Source organism: Rousettus aegyptiacus, unplaced genomic scaffold, assembly GCF_014176215.1.
Source record: "Rousettus aegyptiacus isolate mRouAeg1 unplaced genomic scaffold, mRouAeg1.p scaffold_m13_p_8, whole genome shotgun sequence".
NCBI lineage: Eukaryota > Metazoa > Chordata > Mammalia > Chiroptera > Pteropodidae > Rousettus > Rousettus aegyptiacus.
Window position 1 is genome coordinate 103,651,286 of NW_023416311.1, and position 10,055 is coordinate 103,661,340.

Consider the following 10,055-nt stretch of genomic DNA (forward strand, 5'->3'; position numbering starts at 1 on the left):
TCAGTGCCCATTATACAGTGCTGAGCTCCCAGTGGGTGAAGCCGATGGGTCCATTAAAAGGGAATGGCAGTAGGCCTGGCCCCAGTGACCTGATTGGGGACTTTGCTCTTTCTTGTCACTGCACATTGAGCCTCTTGATCTGCAGAGAGAGAACGCTTCTATCAGGGTACGCAGCAAGGATTCCATTAAACTGTAAGCTATGAATGCTGCCCAGGTGATTCTCTGGGTTGGTCCTGGTACTCCCTTGCCAGATTTTGATGGTAAATGAGCAAGTACAGTAGCTATGGCTCAAATTTGGCCATATACTACCACAGCCATGTCCTCATGGTAACCTGTGGCTCAGAGCACTCGGATGAGAGCCTGGGTCACCCCTCCAGGTAAGCAACCCAGGCAGGGAGTAGCGCTGTCTGAGGAGGTGGGGAACCTAGAAAGGACAGTAGAGGATGGAGATAGTGACACCGGCTGTAGTGGCAGGGGCTGTAGTTACCCCCCAAACCTTCCTTTTATAAGTTTCCATAGAAAAGGAGTTCATTCAGAATCACATGGAGCTGTTTTCAGATGGAATGACATTACTATATGAAGGTATTCGATTTGGGAGGCTCAGGGGGTGGACTGTAACAGATGGGGCGTGCTACTTCCTAGATCTCCCCGTCAGGACCAAAACATTCATTTCCTAAACAGTCAAAGAGTTGGCTGTGGCTCCTGCACCGGGGACTCATCGGCGAGTCCCGCTCAGGTTGGCTCCACGCTATCCATTTTTGGTGCCATCTGGAGATGTGCTTATGTGAGGATAGAAAGGCCTGGCACTCACCTCCATGAGGAAAACTGGAGGGCCATTTCTGCTCGGATCTCCCTGCGGTGTTACTGGCTAAGACCTTTGCGGCCGCGTCACAGCTCCGCTTCTTCCCGTGCCCACTCTGCTTCCCTCACCCTCACGGCCGAGCCCCTGACAGGCCCCAGCACGGGCCCGCGTGTGACCTTCCACTTGAGTCCGGTTCATGCAAACCTGACCTAGGAGGGTGCATCTTATAAACGCCTTTATTTTCCCAGTTGTCATTGTTATTTTCCCACTTGTTAAAAACAAACCGGTGATTAAGAGTAAATCATCTTCCCTCACAAATTGAAAATGAAAATGTTCAGTGGTCTCATTCAGCAGGAAACAAGTTGCCGGACACGAAGGGCTTTGCGTCCACGGGGAAGCATCCGCGTGGCATGTGACCTTCAATGAGCTTTCGGTGTTTCAATTATTTATTTTTTTAATCAAGCCCTAATCTGCTGTTTAGATAGATGTTTCCAAGGTATTTCGAAAATGTAGTGTGTTTTTAAAATTAGATCTCCAGCTGTCATTATACGGAATGTGTTGGGCATGTGGCGAGTGGACTCGTTCTTAACCCCTGCGTGCTGCCTGCCGGCTTCGCGCTCTCTCTGGAAAAAGCACACCACCTCTGAGTATCGCTTTCCTCCCACCACTCGCAATTTCGTTTCACTTTGCGATCCACATCTTCAGATTTTTGAAAGAAAGAGAAAACTTGGCACCTTTATCTGCAGAATTTATGTTCTCTTTCCATCTCCAAACTATCTCTTTGCGACAGGAAAGACATGTTCACTAAGCATATCATAGATCTTTTAATTCACTGACTTTGTTAAATTGATAGTTTTGATGCTCCTTCCATTTAAACTGGTGGTAGCGTTAGGTCCCAAAAGAACATAGAAAATGATTTATTTTTTTTTTAAATCATCAATTTCAAAACTAGTCAGATAAGATTTGGAGTATTCCATTTCAAATATAGATAAGAAGTCAGCAAAAAGCAGTATTTTTTTCTCAGATTATTCTATGCCTTTCTATGTCTTTATATATGGAATTTCATTTCTCTATATTTTAATGTCCTCAAACATAATTTTTTTGTTTTAAAGTTTTTTATTATGGAACGTTCCAAACACACACAAAGGTAGGCAGAGTACTATAATGAATCTTCAGGTACCTATCACTGAGCTTCAGCAATTATCAACATCTTGCAAATATCGTTTCATTTACTCATCTCTACTTCCTGCCCCTCTCCACAACACGCACACTGGCATCCGGCGTATTTGAAGAAATACCAGACATTGTGACATTTTCCTCATAAAGTACTTTATATGCATTTGAGCAGTTTTAAGACAAAAAAAAAAAAAAAACCCTCAAACACCTGGGTATTACCATACCCAACAAATAATAATATCTTAAATATCCTAATACCCACATGCATGCTCAAAGGTCCCCAGTTGTCTCAAATTTGCTCCTTTACAGTTGGTTATTCGAATACAAACAAATGAAGCCCGTAGGCTGCGTGGTTACTGTCTGTTCAGTGGTTCAGTCTGCACAGTCCCGCCTCCCTCGTGAATCTGTAGGAGAAACCGGATTGGTTTTCCTTTAGGTTCCAAATTCTAGAATTGCACTATTTTTCCATGATGTTTTTAATTTGTTCCTCTGTTCTCCGTATTTTCTATAAAATGTTAGTTAGATCTGAGACTCGATTCAATTAAATGTTTCAAATGTTTATTAGGTAATAATATTTTTTATCCTGTGAACTTCTTGTGGAATTAATTATATCAAGAGCGCATGATGTCTGGTTGCCTCACTTTCAGTAATGTCAATAACCAGTCCAGGTGACATTAAGCTGCTCTATCCTCTGCAGGTTCCGTTATGAACATTTCACCTAGGGCTGTAGCATTCACCGACAGACAATCATTGCCTAGGGTCAGTGTTTCATTAAGCATTGAAATGGCCATTTCCCCATGGTCATTCCTTGTGTATTAGTTAGCCCTAATTCTTCTACAAAGAACAGGTTATCCTTATCGATTATTTGGCTGCCCCAAAATACAATTTTTTATAGAAAAGGCAAGACAAATTATTGGTTCTTTCTATATATTTATCAATTTTTAAAGTAACGAGTTGGTGCCCTAACAACCTACAAGATTTTTTAAAACTATCATTATGAACTCATGAATTTTTATATATTTAGTATAGTAATTGAATCTGATTATTATTGTTATTGCTAGTCCTACTGTGTCATTTGGGCTGATGGGATCTCTTTCAAGTTGGCTGTCTTTTGGCGTGACCGTTTTAGTCTTCTATAGTGCCTTCTTTTCTGCATTTCGAGATGTCCCCAGCTCATCTTGTACATTTCGGATTCCATATAGATTCCCACAAGGAGATTTACTGGGTCAAAAGGAAAGACATTTTTTAACGTAGCTGGACGTAGTGGAAAGATTATGGGTTTTGGAGGTGGGTAGATCAGGGTTAGAATCCCAGCTTTATTGCTTACTAGCTCTGGGGCCTTAGAAAAGACCTTTATCTCAGAAATGAGGGTAATAAGAGCCCCTATAAGGAAGAGGGAGTTATAATAACATGTGATATTATTTTATTATTGTGTTAAGTGGAAAATCAGGATTCACAATTATATAGAAAGTGCATAGAGGAACTGTTGTGATGAAATATGCTAATATGTTAACAGTTGTGTTCTTTGATTGGTGGGATTAACAGGTCAGTTTCTCCTTTTTCATGTGTCATACTGTACTTTTCCACATAACCTAGAATGGAAAGAAATAAGATAACTCTGTCGAAAGAAAAATAAGCCCCTACCACAAATCTTACAGTGTTGATTAAAATTAATTTGGGATATGATTCGTCGCATATTCTTTTTGTATCTCTCATGCTCAATTTAATCCTCTTGTCCTGTAACAATTTAATGCAAATTATATAATAAAGAAAAATATCGACGTAGCTATACTCCACCACCTGCTTCCTTTCTCTGTGCCATGTCGTATTGATTCCAGTAGACCAGGTCAAAGCTGAGTGTTTCCTGCTTTCAAGGATGACCCCTGGAGGCCTCGTGCCATTCCGCTTCCTTGCTCTCTGGGGAGAGCCTGTGAGTTCCAGGTTGACAGCTGAAGGCAGAGCAGTAAAAACAGGAAGTAAAAGAAAATCTCCCATTGACAAGCTTATAAATCAGTGTTCCCAGGGGACAGAATTGTTGGTGTTTGCGCTCATCGAAAATAGTCTTAATGATCAGAGAACTAAACCAATTGGTTCTTTATTCAAATAAGATGACTTGTCAAAGGTGAATTAATCTTATAAGTCTTATAAGTCTTTAAACTATGGCAAATGATAAAAACTTGTGAAGAATGTCTGCAGAGGTTTCTAATCTAGGATCTAATCAGGTTTTCAGGATTAGTATTTGATTCTGAAGTTGAGGGACAATTTCTTATTTTAAAACAGGCAGAGAGATTCTACAGACATCTGGGGTCTGAAGGAGGGCGATAATCACAAATAACATTTTTCTGTTTATTTTATTCTATATAACTCTATCTTATTTCATAAGAGAATTCTTGACTTTAATTTTAAAGCAGTGAGGCTAAGCCTCACATTGTGGAAACTTCAGTACTGTGGCTTTAATTGTGAACAATGAGTTGCCTTTGACAGGTCTTGAGGTAGCTGAGAAGAAACCATTAAAATAAAGGATCCTGGTAGTTGAAAACCACTCTTAAGGGTTGTTTTTTTTCTCTGCTTTGCTTTTCCTTCGTGTTCCTCCTCTTTGGTGCGTTGATTTGGATGCTCACCTATAGATGCATTTAGCATCAGGACCGTTGTCACCGGAAGTGCCGCTTCATTCACCAACACAGCTTCAGTGAGCATCTGTTCCGGGTGCAAGTTCTCTGTTGAATGCTAGAAACACTAGCCAGCTGGACTGGACGTGTGCACAGTGGTACGTGCGAGATTGGCAGAGGCTGCGCTACGAGTGCTGTATGCCACGCGCTGTGTGATGACAGGAACCATCCCCACACCGCTGTGTTACTCAGGGTTTTCCAGAGAACCAGAACCGGCGCGTCGGTCTCATTGTTTTAAGGATTCAGCTCATGCAGTTGTGGGAGGCCAGCATGTCTGAAAGCTTCAGGGTAGGCCGGCAGGCTGGAGACTCAAGGAAGAATTGACTGATTGAATAAGGCCTACTTTCAACTGATTGAACGAGGCCCACCTAATTAATTCCTATGGCACAAGTTCAATATTCAAAAGGGCATCTATACAGAGAAAATACTTCTCTCGCTCCAGACCTCAAGCCACCTTAAGTCCTTACCCAGAGGCAGTGACTATTACCAGATCGTTGATTTCCGTGTAAAGATATCCTATGCGTGTATGAGCAAACGAATAGATACTTTTTAGAAATACACCAGTGATCACACCTTGCTGTTTTTCACTTAACAAAATACCTTAGGGATTGTTCCACTTGAATTTAGTTAAAGCTGCCTTATGTTTTATAGCTGTCTAATATTCCATTATACGAATATACTGTAATTTATCTAGTCAGTTCCCCATTGCGATTGTTTCCAGTCTCATGATATTCCAGATGGTATAGCCATGAGGACCTTTGCACACACATTTTATCCTGATTCTTGAGGATATATCCCTATGAGTAGAGTGGAGATGGCCACCCCAGAGCTTCACCTGATCACGACTGGGCCTTGATCCGACACTGACATACCTCAGAGATACTGTGGGTTCAGTTCCACACCGCCACAGTAAAGCAAGTCGTAATCTGCTGCTGGTGGAGGCCTTGCCTTCAGTTTGTAAAAAATTCAGCATCTGTGAAGTGCAGTAAAGCAAAGCGCCATAAAATGAGGCATGCCCCTACGAGAATGAGGTCTTTTCTTGGTGACTTGCCCATGGCTGCAGAGCTCATAGCTTTCAGGAGGAGACTAGCACTGGTCCAGTTTTTTTTGTTGTTCTTATGACAGGGTCAGATTTGTGACAGTGCCTAAATGAGTTAATTCATCTGCGTCATTTATGATCCAGTTCGCTCTCATCCTGTAAGAGCTTTGTTCATGTTGTCGTTTACAAGCTGGTTCCTAGGCACGCTTAGGATGGTGCCTGGGACAGAGTAAGCGCTCGCCAGACGTCGGTTATCATCATCCTTCTTGTCTTTCATTCGGGCGGGTGCGGGATGGGTGGGTGGGGGAACTGGAGGGTCCTAGGAGGAGTCTGGACATTGTTGGCTGGGGGCTGGAGCACCAGAGTCGGCTAGGATGACGTCCTCAGTCCCGCCAGCGATGTGATTTGCACCGCTCCAGCTTGGTAGCTGTATTTGCGTCACGGGACAGATGGGCATTTTTCTTAACCGAGAAGGAGCTAATGGGAGCTGTATGTCTTTGAATCTGCCCATCGGATGAGAATAAACATTAATTACCACTGGGCTGGAAAGGCCAGATACATTTTACCGAACGCGAGGGCATCTTCCTCCATCAGTCATAAAACAGTGTGCAGAGGACCGGCGCGTCTTCCCACAGTGCCAGTCCATCACTGGCCGCGGTGGTCAGCAGGCTGACGGCCCCACAAACCACGCGGGAAGCAGCTCAGGGCGGGTGCCGCCCCCTCCGCGGTGCTCCCGCAGCTGCCCCTGCCGGAACTTTCCAGACTCTGCACCTTGTAGGATGACAGAGGAATAACAAACAGTGCATTGGTTTTCTTTGGGGACACAAAGAAGGCAGGCCACCGCGGGAGCTGGTCTCTCCCAACCGAAGGAAGATTCGGAAGGCTTTGTCACCTGGGTCCCCAGGGAGGTGTGAGATTGGCTCTCTCCCGGTGGCCCCTCCTGCCAGGTCCCTCTGCCACAACAGCCTCTGCGGTCGGCCGATGGCCACGGTTAGGCACATTTGACAAAGCCGGCGAGAGACTCGGATGCCGGGGGAGTGATAGTGGTCTGCTCTCTTCTCTTTAACGGTCCACGCCACCCACCATGTCACATTTTACGCCTCCCAATCCGCCAAACGCCCGCTTTCCCACACCGGTTGGGGAGCCAAGAGAGTAAGTCTTATGAGCCCAGTGAGGTTGGTGGTTATTCCGAGTACGTTTTTGAGACGGTGTAGTTAGCTCGTTTATGATAACGGCTTCAGCCTCTCCATTTTATGCCGGTAATTTGAGGCATCGGGGACGCTGGCATTAGTCCATGAAGGACGAGCCTGGGTAAGGTCTAGGCATTCATTGATCAAGTTAATTCGTATCCTGGGACCCACAAATGGGGGCTGGCTCAGGACGCAGATCTATACCGGAGGCAGCCTGCACCTACGGGAAACACCTGTCAAAGAAACCTCAGGCACCGGTCTCAGCCAGCTCACCCGCCCCTGGAAAATGCGACCTGCCGGCCTGACGGGGGATCCTCACCTCCCAGCCGGTCCCACCCTGTTTCTGCGTTGCCTCCTCTGACGCTCCTCAAAACTCCCTGCTGCCCAGAGTCCCTCAGGATCTTCACGGCTGGTGGGGCGCTGGGCTCCCCGTCCACAGGTCATTTTCCCGTGAGTAAAGGACATCAAACTCATGACTCAGTTATTTTAGTTTTGTCACCTGGCAGTTTGGAGGGAGAGTAAGGAGGGTGCTCTGCGGGGTTTCTCTTTCTTTCCTTTTTGACCATTTCCTTCGAGAGCTGGGAGCCCGAGCGAGTCCCACTGACACCCAACACCTGTGTCTCTAGGGCACGCTGAGTGGAAATTGTCAAGAGTCATTTATGTCAAGGGAACTAAAATTGGTACCCGGGGACCAGAAACAAGTTTGCCTTATGCATGTCCCACTCATGAACTCTTGAACTTTTAAGCTCTCCATGACAACGAGACCATCTTCCTTCTTCACTCTGAGAGCGGCCAATCCATTTCACCAGCCAGCATCCTTCGTGTACGTGGAAGACCTAACCGGGGTCGTCCTTGTAGTTTTTTTGCCATTATAGACCCTGCCTTTCTTAGTTTCTGTCGGAGCACATTTTAGGTAATTACCTGAATCTGTGACACCTGGATTGCAGTCTGCCCTTTGCTCAGATTGTGTGTGTGTGTGTGTGTGTGTGTGTGTGTGTGTGTGTGTGTGTTTATTACAGCCTAATCTCTTATTTTTGCTGGGTGGCACCCAGGCACCTGCCTGACTGTGGGGGCGTGGGCGTGTCTGGGGATGTCGGGGCTGGGGCATCTTCTCGGTTCACTCCCTCTTCTCCATCCTGCTCAGGGGGCCATTCTCGCCCGTGCGACAAGCTTCCGCCGTTCCTTGCAAGTTGTCTGATGTCGTCCAGCAACACCAGTGCCCGTGTAGTTGAGGCCGCCGTGCTCTCTGGTTAAGAGTTTGACCGTCTCTGTAGGGTCTTGACTCCACCTCTTGCAATGTGTTTTTGGGAGAACTTCTTAGCCTCTCTGTGACTCAGTTTCCATATCATAAAATATGGATGATAACAGTGCCTACATTATAGGAAATTTGGAAAAGTAAAGGAGATCATGTAATATAGTAATTACAATGGCGCCTCCGGTATGTGAATGCCCTCTGGGCTCTGAACATGTCCTCCTCACGCTTTGACCTAAGACTTCTTTCTTGGGGCTCAGATCTAGTCTGGCTGAGATGGGAATGGGGTGGACGGGATGTGAGCGGGTACCTGCCATGCCGTCTCCATCTTGCCCTCATCACTTCGTGCAAACAACTTTCCCCTGGTTCTGGTGCAAAAAAAAAAAAAAAGTAAGTCCCAAGCACATCAACATAGGGACCTGGCTGTCCATAAGGGTCACAGTTCTGCAAATTACGTGCGTGAACCAAGCCGACCTTTACTAGGCCCCCGCAGGCGGCCCCTGCATCCTCGGGCACCCTCCTCCTCCCTCCGACAGCCCTTTGGGGCTTTCTTGCCATCTTGCCATCTTGCCGTCGAAAGCCCAGTGCCTCACACTTGGATGTCACTCCTGAGCATGTTGCCACGGGCACCAAACTGGCTGGAGTTGGGGGTAGACAGGCGTTTAGCAGTGTTCTTCCCCGCATGAGTTTTCCGCCGGACGCCGTCAGGCTGAGCGCGGGGTTCATCAGCCGCGCCCCACAGAGGCCGCTCCCTGCCAGAAGAGCGGCGGCAGCCGCAGCGGTGTCTCCCCAGGGTCGGGCGCCCCTGGCGGCGGCAGGAACGGCCGACTCTCCGCAGCTCCGGAGAGCATCGTGGGGAGCCGTGCTCTCTCTGTGGTGCTGCCTGGGCCCGGGTCCTTGGCTTTCGCCCCAGGCGTTTGCCAGTCCTGCCGGGGCAGGTAAGATGATGACCATGGGCCGTTTGCCGGCATAATTAATATTGTTTTACCTGGATGTCCGTTATAATGATTACTTTGTAATTAACTGTGAGCCTCATTCCCGTCCTTGTCATCTTCGGTGATTATTTTATCCCATCTTTCATCTTTCCCCTCTTGAGGAGTAACAGGTTTCCCCACCAGCCTTTTTACAAACAGTTTTATTGAGATGTGATTGATAAATAAAGAACCACACTTACCGAATGTGGGCAGTTTGAGGAGTTCGGACATACAAACCCATTGCCATCACCGTGTGCCAGGTCATGGACGTGGCCAAAACCTCCCAGCCTGTCCCTTCGTTTCTCTCCCTTTTTTTTCAAATGTGGGAAGAAAACTTGATCTTTATAATGAGATATCTTTTCCTTTTACATTACAATGTGTATTAGGTATTCGTGTAACATTATTTACGCTTTCAGTATTGTTTAAAAAATAAACTGAGGCATATCAAAAATGTTAAGAGTCTATCTGAGCAAAAATCAACTAGAATTGGGCAACGCCAAACCAGAAGTCGTTAGGAACTGAGGAGAGACCTTTATGGAGAAGAGGCTGAGCAAAGTGAGGAAACAAGTGATTGACTGTAGTTTAAAGAAAGCCTAGGGGACTGTGACTAGTTGTCCTTAGGTTTCGATTTTGCAATGCTGAGACATTTGCAGGCTTAGATTCTGGTTCTCTGGTGCAGAGGTGAGGGCATTAGAGCGACCTCAGTGCGATGGCCTCCTCGTCTAATGAGTGAACAGTATCAAATGAATGAGACTGTTCGCAAAGGAAAACGGTCAGTCATTTGGTCCTCTTCATTTATTTAAAGAATAAGAATACCTTTGGAAAAATAGAAGTTCATTGACAAATTACATTTATTATTCACCGAGCACACTCTCCACTTTCAGGGGGTGAGTCCCACAGTTTGGAAACCAATGATTTAGGCATAAAATCTACTCCTTACCTCTGTTTCTGAG